Source organism: Balaenoptera borealis, assembly GCF_965194805.1.
Source record: "Balaenoptera borealis genome assembly, chromosome: 15".
Taxonomy (NCBI): Eukaryota; Metazoa; Chordata; class Mammalia; order Artiodactyla; family Balaenopteridae; genus Balaenoptera; species Balaenoptera borealis.
Window position 1 is genome coordinate 53,246,728 of NC_138871.1, and position 16,384 is coordinate 53,263,111.

General features: G+C 35.9%; 1 protein-coding gene and 1 long non-coding RNA gene across 7 annotated transcripts in view; both read left to right on the forward strand.

Annotated features, from left to right (window-relative positions):
• The window catches only part of PIGF (phosphatidylinositol glycan anchor biosynthesis class F), a 39,704-nt gene that overhangs the window by 5,526 nt on the left and 17,794 nt on the right, over positions 1 to 16,384 (forward strand). The gene's annotated exons all lie outside the window — the stretch shown is intronic.
• LOC309612536 lies at positions 5,806 to 14,346 on the forward strand. The gene is made up of 2 exons (XR_014235259.1): positions 5,806 to 12,160; positions 13,486 to 14,346. It is a non-coding gene; the product is annotated as an uncharacterized lncRNA (long non-coding RNA).

The window sequence follows — 16,384 nt, forward strand, 5'->3', positions numbered from 1 at the left end:
GCTGGATGGGGGGATGATCTATGAAGGACTTGGATCAGGAGTAAGAGATCTGGTAAGACTTAAGGGGGAAGGGGAGGCACCCCGCGCTAGCGGGATGAATGAAACTATAGAAACTGAAATGAACATGGTATTTTTGTGTGATTTGGAAGAGAACAGCCCAAGTGGAGCAGAGGATGCTTGCTGGGTAACTAGGCTCCATAAATTACTGACTTTTTCCTTTTGAAATGTTTGTTTGTTCCCCTTCAGAACCATCTTCTAGTGTTCATAAAGTCTCAAGAAAACAAAAGTGTCACATTGAACACTTTTTCCCACATTGTTACCATAGTATCCCAAATGGCATTAATTTCTTTTAGTATTTTAGTTTGACATTTTTAAACAGTGAAAATCAGTTGAAACCTTATTGGTTTGGATTGGTGATTTATCCAGCTTTGAATTCTGTTTCTGATGATAGCATTAATGGTGTACTTGGGGGAGATACTGTCATCTGATTCTATAGTCAGTTCTGCTATAAGATGGCATATGCATTCCTAAAAATCCTTGCGTTATGCAAAACTGGGCAATAAGAAACACTGAACTTATGGGAAAAATGGGATGGGGCATAACACTCAAAAACTTCGTCAGTAACACATTAAAAAAGGTAGGAACTTAATAAAAATGGCAGGACAGTTTAATACATGTTAAATGGTTAAGAATTGCATAAATATTATAATAAATACGGCACTTTTCCTTGGACAAAACCTGAAATTTGCTTTTGGAAGTAAATGTGGGAAGGGTTGCCTCTTGTAAGTTATTATGAAGGAGGGTTGTTGGAAAGCTAAGACAGATGTGGAAGGTGTGGCTCATATACGTGAAGGGAACTGAGATAGCTGGGAGATGGGTTTTTAAACAGTATTGAGATATAGTTCAAACACCATATATGTCACCTATATAAAGTGTACAATTCAATAGTTTTTATTATATTCACAGATATGTACAATAATCATTACAGTCAGTTTTAGAATATTTTCATCACCTCAAAAAGAAACTCCATGTCCTTTACCTGTCACTTCCTTACTCCCCCTCCCCTAGCCCTAAGCAACCACTAATCTATTTACTGTCTGTAGATTTGCCTATTTTGGACATTTCATAAAAATGGAATCATATAATATGTGATCTTTTGTGATTGGCTTTTTTTGTTTAGCATGACGTTTTCAAGGTTCATTCATGTTGTAACGTGTATCAGTACATTATTCCTTTCTACGGCTGAATAATATGGATGGATATGTACCACATTTTGTTTATCCATTCATCAATTGATGGACATCTAGATTGTTTTCACTTTTTGCTATTATAAGTTGCTGTAAGCATCTGTGTACAGGTTTTTGTGTGGATATATGTTTTCATTTCACTTGAGTATATGCTGAGGAGTGGAATTGTTGGGTCATATGGTAACTCTACTTTTAATCATTTGAACAACTGCCAGACTTTTCTAATGTGGCTGTACCATTTTACATGTCCACAGCAGTGTGTGAGGACTCCAATTCCCCTACATTCTCACCAACAGTTGTTATTATCTTTTTGATTATTGCCATCCTTATGGGTGTGAAGTGTTATCTCTGTGTTTTTTATTTGCATTTCCCTACTGACCAATGAGATCAAGCATCTTTTCATGTTCCTATTGGCTGTTGTATATTTTCCTTGGAGAAATATTCTCTTTAGATCCTTTACTCATTTTTGAATTATTTGTCTTTCATTACTAAGTTGTAAGTGTTCTTTATATATTCTACATACAAGTCCTTTATCAGATACATGATTTGCAAATATTTTCTCCCTTTCTGTGTGTTGTCTTTTCACTTTCATGATAGTGCCCTTTGAGGCACAAAAGGTTTTAATTTTGATGAAATCTAATTTATTTTTTTCTTTCATTGCTTGTGCTCTTAGAGTCATATCTAATAATCCACTGCCAAATCCAAGGTCTTAAAGATTTACTCCTGTGTTTTCTTCTAAGAGTTTTATAATTTTAGTTCTTACATTTGGGTCTTTGGTCCATCTTGTGTTAGTTTTTGTGTATGGTATGAGGTAAGGGTCCCACTTCATTCTTTTGCATGTGGCTACCCAGTTGTCCTAGCATCATTTGTTGAAAAAACCTTTATCCCTTTGAGTGATCTTGGCACCTCTGTTGAAAATCAGTTGATCATAAACACATGATCAGCTCTTATTCCATTAATGTCTGTACTTATGCCAGTATGACACTGTCTTAATTACCTGGTAGATGTTTGAGGGATGTGCATGTTTTGTGTATTCATATGCTGCTCAGTTCAACTGGGTGCAGTTTTTGTGTTCACTCAGTGTTTCTCTCAGACGAAATCACTCCTATTGTTCCTTAATATAGCCATCAAATTGGAACAAATTCGAATTTTCAAAATAAGCATTATAGCAGAACTGACTGTATATGTAAATTCCTAATATTTTAAAATTGAAAAAAATCAAACTTTAAAGCTCAAGGGAAACAGTAACTATTCCTAGTTTCTCTTAGTAATTTATCGTGAATTTCATATGTGGACATTTTCTTTCTTTTGATAATTAATTTCTTTTATTGAAATGTAGTTGAGGTACAGTATTACATGTTACAGGTGTACTGTAGAGTGATTCACAATTTTTAAAGATTATACTCCATTTATAGTTATTATAAAATATTCACTGTATTCCCTGTGTTGTACAGTATATCCTTTTAGCTTATTTTGTACGTGATAGTTTGTACCTCTCAATTCCCTGCCCCTATATTGCCCCTCCCCACTGAGAACTGAATGAGATGATGAGTGAAATCAAATAGTAAGTGCTCAAGAAATGTTTGTCAACTGGATTAACAATTGTCAGGGGACATTTTTATATGTCATACTCCCAATCCTGACAGCCATTTGTCTTAGTACTTTTCCTGGTTTAGATAACAGACCAAGGAGTGCTGGGCATGGACAACCACAGAGAAGGAGGAACGGTTTTTTCAGTTCATTTAATGTAAAATTGATTTGAACTTTGTCATGAGAGGGGAACTTAAATCTTCGTGTCTCTACCATACATTAGTGATAGTTCAGTTTCTTCCCTAGCAATTTTTTTTTTATTATTAATTTATTTTTGGCTGTGGTGGGTCTTCGTTTCTGTGCGAGCACTTTCTTCTAGTTGTGGCAAGCGGGGGCCACTCTTCATCACGGTGCGCGGGCCTCTCACTATCGCGGCCTCTCTCGTTGCGGAGCACAGGCTCCAGACGCGCAGGTTCAGTAGTTGTGGCTCACGGGCCTAGCTGCTCCGCGGCATGCGGGATCCTCCCAGACCAGGGCTCGAACCCGTGTCCCCTGCATTGGCAGGCAGATTCTCAACCACTGCGCCACCAGGGAAGCCCCTTCCCTAGCAATTTTATCACACTTCAAGAATTTAGTATAAACATGTCAAAGTTTGAATGAGTTAGGAAATAATTTATTTGATACAGTAACTTGTTTAATGTTAGAGTTAGCCTTAAATGCTCACTTTTATGCAAAAATATTTTAAAAATTCAAAGGTCTGGTGGTTCTGCAGTGATAATATGAAATACCCATGAAAAACAATGACTTGTGTGTTATTTCAAAATTATTTGGGACTTCCCTGGTGGTCCAGTGGTTAACACTCTGTGCTTCCACTACAGGGGGCACGGGTTCCATCCCTGGTCAGGGAACTTAGATCCCACAAGCCACATGGCGCAGCCCAAAAAAAAAAAAAAAAAAGAAATTATTTGAATATATTAACATCATTTATATTGAGTCACAACTTTAATTTAAAAGAATTTTATTATTATTTAAGGAGTTTATACAAAACGTATGAATAATACCTTTCTTCCTACCCAGTAATCATTTACAACAGAAATTAAAGTTCTGATTTGAAGTTCTTATGCTATAGTTCTAATTCATTGAAAGTATTTAAAATACCTTAAAGTACTGATTGAAGATTTTAGAACTTTAAATATTTTTGTCATTCATCCTGTGTTTTAGTATATAAAACACGGTAGAGTTTTTTTCTTCTGTTTTGCTTATTTAAAGCTGGCCCTTTTAGTGTTTTTGAAATATGACTAATTCAGGTGTTCAGTATGAACAGCCCAGTTTTGAATTGGGCTGACATCTTGCTCAGTACTGAACTATTTTTAAGTGAAATATTATTACATCCTAATTTTTAGTGTATTTATTTGCATGTTTAATATTGAGTAGATGATAATCAAATAAAGACTGTGAAACACAAAACCTTTGATTTTGAGAACTGTGCGGAAGATGCATGCCAAGAGTAAAGGACCAATTCTGATACTATTCAGATGTAATATGCAATTAAATGACACTATTTTAACAAGACTTTTTCTTAAAGTCATGTACAGTTATTCCAGATTTTTTTAAAAAGAATGCTATTTTAAAGAAACTTGAAGATAGAAAAGTCATTTGGTTTCCTAAAAAATTCTGCTGACTTTTTGTTTTACCTTATTACTGAATATACTCAATTTGTACTAGGTTACTTCAGTTTGTTGCTTTGGTGTTATAATTATTGTGGGGCTTTTTTTTTTTTTTCATTTGTTGACTTTCTTATAAAGCAAAATAATAATCTGACTACCTTAGTCCTGTATTTTCATTGAAGTTTGCTTTTTCATTTATCAGTTATTTTATGCTATTATTTCAATGTTTAAGTCAGAATCTGATCACTTTTGGTGAAATGAAAAAATTGAATTTCTGAATAGTTTCCTGAATCTGTGGTTATCTTGCCAAGGTAAAGACAGCCTGTAAGCCTGTGTAGCAAAAACAACAGATCTCTTTTTGCCATCTCTGTATTGAAATGGATTTTTTATTGAAAAAACCACTGTGGACATTAAGAGTGAGAGGATGGTGAATGACCAAAAATTTATACATATTAAAATTAGGTAATTTAGCCTTAGTGTGGGTACAAAAATTTAGTGGCAAAGAGGCATTGGTTTTAATATTTATTCAGCGGGGAAAGGGGAAAGTTTATGTAAGAATTCTGTATAATATCTTTAGCCACTAGGAGTTGTTTGGTGTCTCTTTTTTACATAAAGAGATCAACAGTGAAAAAGACCAACTCCATCTAAACAAGTACTGTTTTGATGACAGCCTATCTGAACCATAGTACTTACTGTTAACTATCTCAGGTACCTGATACAGTGTCTGGGACATAGATAGTAGGTATTCAAAATGGTCTATTTATTTCAATTAAGATTTGATAGAATGAATTTCAGTGGAGTCAAATATTGTGGACAGTTACTTAGAACTCATTGTCATGAAGATTGATCTGTAATATTTAGTCACTTCTAAGTTTATTCACAGAATAGTGAACTATTTATTCTATTTTCAGCCCTATTAACTATATGTATACATTTCTTAACTATGAAGAAATTAGCCATTAACCATAGAATTCTGTTGGCTTTATTATGGAAATTTATAAAATGAGAATAAATCAATATCAGTGCTACTGTAAATCAGTGAATAGAAAGGAATTTATGCTTTATTTCTTTTTATTGTGTTTATTACAAAAAAATATATATTTATTATAAAAATTCAAATAATAGAAAAACATCAAAAGTTAAAGATCTTAGAATGCTATGTAAAGAGCAGCCATTACTAACAGATTTTATATATTCCAATTTTATCTATACAAAAACATATGTAAAAAAACAAAAATGGTTATACTAGTTACTGCTTTATAACTTCTTTTTTCACTTATTGGGACTGTCCTTTTCTTTAATTAATTAATTAATTAAAATTAATTAATTTTAATTAATTGGGTCTTCGTTGCTGCACGCAGGCTTTCTCTAGGTTGCGGCAAGCGGGGGCTACTCTTCATTGCGATGTGCGGGCTTCTCACTGTGGTAGCTTCTCTTGTTGCGGGGCATGGGCTCTAGATGTGCAGGCTTCAGTAGTTGTGGCACGCAGACTCAGTAGTTGTTGCTCTTGGGCTCTAGAACGCAGGCTCAGTAGTTGTGGTGCATGGGCTTAGTCACTCCGCAGCATGTGGGATCTTCCCGGACCAGGGCTCAAACCCGTGTCCCCTTCATTGACAGGCGGATTCTTAACCACTGTGCCACCAGGGAAGTCCCGGGAATGCCTTTAATTGTATGTGTGTATAATCTACCCCTCCTTGCACAGTATTCTTAGTTAGTATATCTTCATCTATAAGTAATGGAGATCCACCAGAGGGCAGACAGCAGAAGCAAGAAGAACTACAATCCTGCAGCCTGTGGAATGAAACCACATTCACAGAAAGATAGACAAGATGAAAAGGCAGAGGACTATGTACCAGATGAAGGAACAAGATAAAACCCCAGAAAAACAACCAAATGAAGTGGAGATAGGCAACCTTCCAGAAGAATTCAGAGTAATGATAGTGAAGATGATCCAGGACCTTGGAAAAAGAATGTAGGCAAAGATCGAGAAGATGCAAGAAATGTTTCACAAAGACCTAGAAGAATTAAGGAACAAACAAACAGATGAAGAATACAGTAACTGAAATGAAAACTACCCTGGAAGGAATCAATAGCAGAATAACTGAGGCAGAAGAACGGATAAGTGACCTGGAAGACAGAATGGTGGAATTCACTTCTGTGGAACAGAATAAAGAAAAAAGAATAAAAAGAAATGAAGATAGCCTAAGAGACCTCTGGGACAACATTAAACACAACAACATTTGCATTATAGGGGTCCCAGAAGGAGAGGAGAGAGAGAAAGGACCCAAGAAAATACTTGAAGAGATTATAGTCAAAAACTTCCCTAACATGGGAAAGAAAATAGCCACCCAAGTCCAGGAAGCGCAGAGAGTCCCATACAGGATAAATCTAAGGAGAAACACGCCGAGACACATAGTAATCAAATCGGCAAAAATTAAAGACAAAGAAAAATTATTGAAAGCAGCAAGGGAAAAACGACAAATAACATACAAGGGAACTCCCATAAGGTTAACAGCTGATTTCTCAGCAGAAACTCTACAAGCCAGAGGGGAGTGGCATGACATATTTAAAGTGATGAAAGGGAAGACCCTACAACCAAGATTACTCTACCCGGCAAGGATTTCATTCACATTTGATGGAGAAATTAAAAGCTTTACAGACAACCAAAAGCTAAAAGAATTCAGCACCACCAAACCAGCTCTACAACAAATGCTAAAGGAACTTCTCTAAGTGGGAAACACAAGAGAAGAAAAGGACCTACAAAAACAAACCCAAAACAATTAAGAAAATGGTCATAGGAACATACATATCGATAATTACCTTAAATGTGAATGGATTAAATGCTCCAACCAAAAGACACAGGCTTGCTGAATGTATACGAACACAAGACCCATATATATGCTGTCTACAGGAGACCCATTTCAGACCTAGGGACACATACAGACTGAAAGTGAGGGGATGGAAAAAGATATTCCATGCAAATGGAAATCAAAAGAAAGCTGGAGTAGCAATACTCATATCAGATAAACTAGACTTTTTTTTTTTTTTAAACTAGACTTTAAAATAATGTTACAAGAGACAAGGAAGGACACTACGTAATGATCAGGGGATCAATCCAAGAAGAAGATATAACAATTATAAATATATATGCACCCAACATAGGAGCACCTCAATACATAAGGCAACTGCTAACAGCTATAAAAGAGGAAATTGACAGTAACACAATAATAGTGGGGGACTTTAACACCTCAATTACACCAATGGACAGATCATCCAAACAGAAAATTAATAAGGAAACAGAAGCTTTAAAAGACACAATAGGCCAGATAGATTTAATTGATATTTATAGGACATTCCATACAAAACCAGCAGATTACACTTTCTTCTCAAGTGCGCACGGAACATTCTCCAGTATAGATCACACCTTGGGTCACAAATCAAGCCTCAGTAAATTTAAGAAAATTGAAATCATATCAAGCATCTTTTCTGACCACAATGCTATGAGATTAGAAATCAATTACAGGGAAAAAAATGTAAAAAACACAAACACATGGAGGCTAAACACTACGTTACTAAATAACCAAGAGATCACTGAAGAAATCAAAGGAAATCAAAAAATACCTAGGGACAAATGACAATGAAAACACGACGATCCAAAACCTATGGGATGCAGCAAAAGCAGTTCTAAGAGGGAAGTTTATAGCAATACAATCCTACCTCAAGAAACAACAAACATCTCAAATAAACAATCTAGCCTTACACCTAAAGGAACTAGAGAAAGAAGGACAAACAAAACCCAAAGTTAGTAGAAGGAAAGAAATCACAAAGATCAGAGCAGAAATAAATGAAACAGAAACAAAGAAAACAATTGCAAAGATCAATAAAACTAAAAGCTGGTTCTTGGAGAAAATAAACAAAGTTGATAAACCATTAGCCAGACTCATCAAGAAAAAGAGGGAGAGGACTCAAATCAATAAAATTAGAAATGAAAAAGGCGAAGTTACAACAAACACTGCAGAAATACGAAGCATCCTAAGAGACTCCTGCAAGCAACTCTATGCCAATAAAATGAACAACCTAGAAGAAATGGACAAATTCTTAGAAAGGTATAACCTTCCAAGACTGAACCAGGAAGAAATAGAAAATATGAACAGACCGATTACAAGTCATGAAATTGAAACTGTGATTAAAAATCTTCCAACAAACAAAAGTCCAGGACCAGATGACTTCACAGGTGAATCCTATCAAACATTTAGGGAAGAGCTAACACCCATCCTTCTCAAACTCTTCCAAAAAATTGCAGAGGAAAGAACACTCCCAAACACATTCTATGAGGCCACAATCACCCTGATACCAAAACCAGACAAAGATACTACAAAAAAAGAAAATTTCAGACCAATATCACTGATGAATATAGATGCAAAAATCCTCAACAAAATACTAGCAAACAGAATCCAACAGCACATTAAAAGGATCATACACTATGATCAAGTGGGGTTTATCCCAGGAATGCAAGGATTCTTCAATATACGCAAATCAATCAACGTGATACACCATATTAACAAACTGAAGAATAAAAACCATATGATCATCTCAATAGATGCAGAGAAAGCTTTCGACAAAATTCAACACCCATTTATGAGAAAAACTCTCCAGAAAGTGGGCATAGAGGGAGCCTACCTCAACATAATAAAGGCCATATATGACAAACCCACAGCAAACATCATTCTCAATGGTGAAAAACTGCAAGCATTTCCTCTAAGAGCAGGAAAGAGACAAGGATGTCCACTCTCACCACTATTATTCAACATAGTTTTGGAAATCCTAGCCACGGCAATCAGAGAAGAAAAAGAAATAAAAGGAATACAAATTGGAAAAAAGAAGTAAAACTCACTGTTTGGAGATGACATTTTACCATTGCAACAAAAAGAATAAAATACCTAGGAATAAACCCACCTAGAGACAAAAGACCTGTATGCAGAAAACTGTAAGACACTGATGAAAGAAATTAAAGATGATACCAACAGATGGAGAGATATACCATGTTCTTGGATTGGAAGAATCAATACTGTGAAAATGACTATACTACCCAAAGCAATCTACAGATTCAATGCAATCCCTGTCAAATTACCAGTGGCAGTTTTGACAGAACTAGAACAAAAAATCTTAAAATTTGTATGGAGACACAAAAGAACCCAAATAGCCAAAGCGATCTTGAGGAAAAAAAAATGGAGCTGGAGGAATCAGACTCCCTGACTTCAAACTATACTACAAAGCTACAGTAATCAAGCCAATTTGGTACTGGCACAAAAACAGAAATATAGATCAATGGAACAGGATAGAAAGCCCAGAGATAAACCCACGCACCTATGGTCAACTAATCTATGACAAAGGAGGCAAGGATATACAATGGAGAAAAGACAGTCTCTTCAATAAGTGGTGCTGGGAAAACTGGACAGCTACATGTAAAAGAATGAAGTTAGAACACTCCCTAACACCATACACAAAAATAAATTCAAAATGGATTAGAGACCTAAATGTAAGACCGAACACTGTAAAACTCTTAGAAGAAAACATAGGAAGAACAGTCTTTGGCATAAATCACAGCAAGATCTTTTTTGATCCACTTCCTAGAGTAATGGAAATAAAAACAAAAATAAACAAATGGGACCTAATGAAACTTAAAAGTTTTTGCATAGCAAAGGAAACTACAAACAAGATGAAAAGACAACCCTCAGAATGGGAGAAAATATTTGCAAACAAATCAAGGACAAAGGATTAATCTCCAAAATATATAAACAGCTCATGCAGCTCAATATTAAAAAAATAAACAACCCAATCCAAAAATGGGCAGAAGACCTAAACAGACATTTCTCCAAAGAAAACATACAGATGGCCAAGAAGCACATGAAAAGCTGCTCAAAATCATTAATTATTAGAGAAATGCAAATCAAAACTACAATGAGGTATCACCTCACACCGGTTAGAATGGGCATCATCAGAAAAATCTACAAACAACAAATGCTGGAGAGGGTGTGGAGAAAATGGAACCCTCTTGCCCTGTTGGTGGGAATGTAAATTGATACAGCCACTATGGATAATAGTATGGAGGTTCCTTAAAAAACTAAAAATAGAATTACCATATGACCCAGCAGTCCCACTACTGAGCATATACCCAGAGAGAACCATAATTCAAAAAGACACATGCACCCCAATGTTCATTGCAGCACTATTTACAATAGCCAGGTCATGGAAGCAACCTAAATGCCCATCAACAGATGAATAGATAAAGAAGATGTGGTACATATATACAATGGAATATTACTGAGCCATAAAAAAGGAACAAAATTGGGTCATTTGTAGAGACGTGGATGCATCTAGAGACTGTCATACAGAGTGAAGTAAGTCAGAAAGAGAAAAACAAATATTGTGTATTAACGCATATATGTGGAACCAAAAAAATGGTACAGATGAACCAGTTTGCAGGGCAGAAATTGAGACACAGATGTAGAGAACAAACGTATGGACACCAAGCAGGGAAAGTGGCAGGGTGGTGGTGGTGGTGTGATGAATTGGGAGATTGGGATTGACATGTATACACTAATATGTATAAAATGGATAACTAATAAGAACGTGCTGTATAAAAAAATAAAATAAAATTCAAAAATTGAAAAAAAAAACTGTACATGAGTGTTCATAGCAGTCTCATTCATAAAAGCCCCCCCCCCAAAAAAAAGTAATGGAAAAGTTCAGCTTATATTGGGTTGAGCAATAAGGAAATTGATGATCTCACAGAACACAGGTTGTGTCATTCTAGATACAGATACACAGTGGCTGGTGCTTCTTACTGATCCTCCTAGTTCTTGTCCTTGGGCTGGTAGTGAGATGGCAGCAGCTTGTCCTTCTTGAGTCTTCATAAACTAATTGTTGGGAAAGAGAATGGGATCACCATGATTTAATTAACCTAATCATCAGAGATGAGATGAATCTTGGCAATTAATCATCATTATAAGTATTTCATGTACCATGATTTATTTAACTAATTTCCTATTGAGGGTTATTATCGAATTTTCATGATTATGAATAATGTTGTTATTAACATCTTTGTACTATATCATTTTTATACTTGTGCAGGGATTTCTGTATACTAGATTTCTGGAGTAAAATTCCTACGTCAAAAGAAGTTGATAAATGTTGCCAAACTGAAGTTCTGATTTGAAATATATATATATATATATATATATATTTTTTTTTAATTTTATTATGTACATATTTTTAATTTAATTTTATATATAACACACACACACATATACACACACACACACACACACACCCCTCGACAGTGTGCCAGTTTCCCTGAATCCCCATCAGTGCTATTTATACTTTTTATCAGTCTCCCAGGGCTGCTGCCTACTGGGCTCTACCATGGAGGCAGACTGTGCTACAGTAGTTTCATCTGATTTTTAATGGGATGCATAGCTCTGGTCAAAAATATTTTAAAGTTTAATGTATAGAACCACCATTTATTAAATTTCAGCTGAATATTACCAATTAAATCTCAAAGACAGCATTTCCCTTACCCTGGCTCTCTGCCTCCATTCTCTCCTTCTGACTCATGTCACAGAAAATTTGATAGAAAAGAACATCCATTCCTCAAAATGCTGCTTCAAGACAGGAAAAATTGATGTTGGTTAAGATGGGAAGGCACCTTCAAAGGTAATGTACTCATTTTATCCCAGCAAATGGGTAGTTTGGGCAGCCTGACCATGTGAAGTGTGGGCAAGATGAAGAGAAATGGCATGGCAACCCCTAAAAACACACTATAAAGGAAGAAAAGGCATGTAGAAGATAAGGAATCCAGCCTGGAAGAAAATACTACCCAAGGAGCAAAAACAAACAAAAAAGCTCTGCACAGTTTACCACAGAAAAAATGTTATTAAGGATATGAATGCAATAAAATAAGAGCTCAAAGATGAGATAATTAAAGAAAATGAGGTGGAGAAGGAAACTGCAGAACTAATGAAATAAGTTGAGAATCCAGATCATAAATTAGAAACATAGATACATTAGAAAATCAAGTTGTAGCATAGAGGAAAGGTTTGAGCTAATCAAAATGAATGAAGGCTAAGGGGGGTTGGGAAGAATAAAGCAATTAGAGAAGAAATGATAAATATAGAGGACAGACAAAGGAGATCAACTTAAGACAAGTTAGTGCCCCTAAAAAACAAAACAAAAAATAATTCAATGATATGATAGAAGACAGTTTCCCCAGATGAAGGAATTATTCAGTTTGTACATAAGGGGGCTTACTATATCAAGAAAATAGTTGAATGAATTGGGGTTCAGAACAGAATATAAATACTATATGAATATTATAGCAATGGAAGTTATACAGGGGGAGAAGGGAAGATGGAGAAAGGAAAGATGTACCCCCAACCACTCTGGCTACCCCCAGATCCTGAGCCTATTTGCTACAACCTCTTCAGGAAATAAGGCTTAAATGAAATTCTACATACTAAGCAATGAGTCTTCACCTTATGCCTAGTCCTTTTCACCTGCTGGGCCCAGAACACTGACAGCCAGGCTTATACCATCTAGGCAGAATATTGAAATGATTTCCTTCTGGGAAAAATGGTACCAAAAAAACCTACAGATACTGACATTTGTGGTTTCTCTAAAAGGCAGGGTTCCTACCCAGTTCCTGGAACAGTGAAGCCCACCAATTGAATCATGCTACTTGTGTACAGTGAACATCTAGTAGACTGTTTATAGAGTTTCACTTTTTTGTTGTTTTTAAAAAATAACTTTATTGAGATAATAACTTCATCCCATAAAACTTACCCATTTACAGTGTACAGTTCAATGGTTTTTAGTATAGGTAAAGTTTTGTAACCATCATCACAATCTAATCTTAGAACATGTCATCACCCCCAAAAGAAATTATGCCCATTAGCAGTTGTCCTCCATCCCCACCCTTCTCTCCCACCCACCCCCTCAGCCCCCATCCCAGACAACCACTAAAATACTTTCTGTCTCTACAGATTTGCCTTTTCTGGACATATCATGTATAGTGTTTTACTTTCAAGTAGAATGATAATGAAGAATCACTAGACATTTGAGGAACACCTCTAAAGTGAAATCCAGAAATGAAAACAACAAAAAAGAAACCCCAGTAGAAATGAAAGCAATATAAAGACCAGAAGATAACCTTTAAAAATGTATAGTTTTTACATCCATAAAACATGAACAGGAGGTCATCAAAAGGAATATTCAGAGAAGAATAAAGCTCTTGGGAATTAAAAAAATATGGTAGAAAAATTCAACAGAAGTAGAGGCCGAGTTGAAAAGATCCCTGAGTCAAACAAAAAGGCAAAAATATGGGAAATGAGTTAAAAGGTAAGGAAATCAGAGAATTAATTCATAATGATAATATTCCCAGCAAAAGAGTAAGAAAAACAAAATTGTTAAGGGATCTGAGCATCAGAAAGCAAGTCTTTAAACAAAAGAAAATTTCAAGAACTAAAAACCTGAGAGTCTAAATTAAGAAAGCCCATGTATTTCCAGCATAATGGATGAAAAGACCCACTCCAAGACACATTATTGTGAAATTTTAGATAACAAGGAATAAAGAGATGATTCTAAATTCTCCCAGAGAGGATGATGGGGGTATGGGGGGGGTAGGGAACATGATACTTAATGGAGAACTGGGAGCCAAAATGGCTGTGAACTTCTCAGGAGGGAATCAGAAAACAACGGAGCAATTCAACATTCTGAGACAAAATGATTTCCAACAATTATAGTAAAGTCATTTTCAGACTTTAAACATCTCTAAAATCTGTTTTCCACATACCCTTTCTCAGGAATCTATTAAAGGGAGGTGCTTTAAAAAAAAAAAAGAAAAGGGAAGACAACAGGAAGAAGTCTTGGAATTCAGGAAAATGGAGACCCAAAAGCACTGAGAGAGGCAAAGGGAATGCACAAGATGGTGTAGGGCACTCACAGGTGATGTTTGGTTTCTCTGGAATATTTGACGATGACTTAGTGATAGGTACGTAAGCAAATGGAGGGTAAAAAAGAGAGGCATTCTTTTTTTTTTTTTAATAAATTTATTTTTTGGCTGCCTTGGGTCTTCGTTGCTGCGCGCGGGCTTTCTCTAGTTGCGGCGGGCGGGGGCTACTCTTTGTTGTGGTGCGCAGGCTTCTCATTGCAGTGGCTTCTCTTGTGGAGCATGGGCTCTAGGTGCACAGGCTTAAGTAGTTGTGGCATGCAGTCTCAGTAGTTGTGGCTCGCAGGCTCTAGAGTGCAGGCTCAGTAGTTGTGGCGCATGGGCTTAGTTGCTCCGTGGCATGTGGGATCTTCCCAGACCAGGGCTCGAACCCGTGTCCCCTGCATTGGCAGGCGGATTCTTAACCATTGCACCACCAGGGAAGTCTGAGAGGCATTCTTAATATCCAAAGAAAATTAAAAATTTACTCTAAGAAAGGAATGTAATTATGGTTTGCTGTGTGCTTCAGCTATGATGAATATTTCCATAATCATAATAATGTAGATACTGTGCTATTGATCCAGCTGAGAAGAGGCGATATTACCATCAAAAAGGATGAGAGTTATAGAGAAATGTGTATGTGGGGATGGGAGGCTTGTGGGTAAAGAGTTCTAAATCCTCTTCTTCCATTGTAGAAAGCAGAAAGTAAGTAAATCTGGAAAATCTACACATGTATGTTCTTTTAAATTTGAAGTACATAGAAGAAACAGTGAAGAGTTGAAAGTGTCTGCCTCAGAAGCAGAAATCAGGAGTGGGGAGGGATTATTATTATTAGTCTAATTGTGATCTTTGATTTTAAAGATATTTATATAATTTTAATAAATGTAAATTTTTAATTTAAAAAGATAGGCTACAGATTTCTTCTAATTTTAAAACTAGGTCTTGGCTCCATTTTTTCTATGTTTATTATATGTAAGATTATTAACACTCTTAAAACATCTAACAAAATAGAGAACAGCCTCTTGGATATTTGCACTTATTTTAACAAATATAAGATGGCCACAAGTGTGCTGTAACAGTGAAAAATGTGAAGACATAGATCTTGCCCCTTAGTCCGAGGAACTTGGAGCTTAGGGATTAGATAAGACATGTACATAAATCTTATTGAAACTTAGCTCTTATCATATTGCTGCCTTGATTAAAAACCTTCAGGGACTTCTTTAAGTTTGACTTTTAAGGCTTTTCTAAAATCCTAACCCTAAATCTACCACAATGAGATACCACTTCACTACCCACTAAGATGGCTGTAATCAGTAGTAACAAGTGTTAGAAAGGATGTGGAAATTGGAACCATCATACACTGCTGGTGGGAATATAAAATAGCTTAGCTGCTTTGAAGAACAGTCTGGCAGTTCCTCAAAAGGTTAAGCATAGGGTTATCAGCAAGTCTATTCCTTAGTATACCCCCAAGAAAAATGAGAACATATGTCCACACAAAACTTGTACATGAATGTTTATAGTAGCATTATGTGTAATAGCCAAAAAGTCAAAACAACCCAAGTGTCCATCAACTGATGCTTGGAAAATATAAAATGTGTGGTATATCCATGTAATAAAATATTATTTGGCAATAAAAAAGAATGAAGTATTTTTACATGCTACAAAACTGATGAACCTTGGAGACATTATGCTAAGTGAAAGAATCCAGTCACAAAAGACCTCACATTGATTTCATTTGTGTGAAATGTTCAGAGTAGGCAAATCCATAGACAAAGTAGATTAGTGGTTGCCCAGGTCTAGAGGGAAGGGGAAACTAGGAGTGACTGCTAATGTAAAGGGTTTTGTTTTGGGTGATGGTTGCGCAACTCTGTTAATATACTAAAAACATTGAATTGTGCACTTTAAGTGAATTGTATGGCTGGAAAAGGGTTTTCTGTGGCAAGTTTTTACTGTAT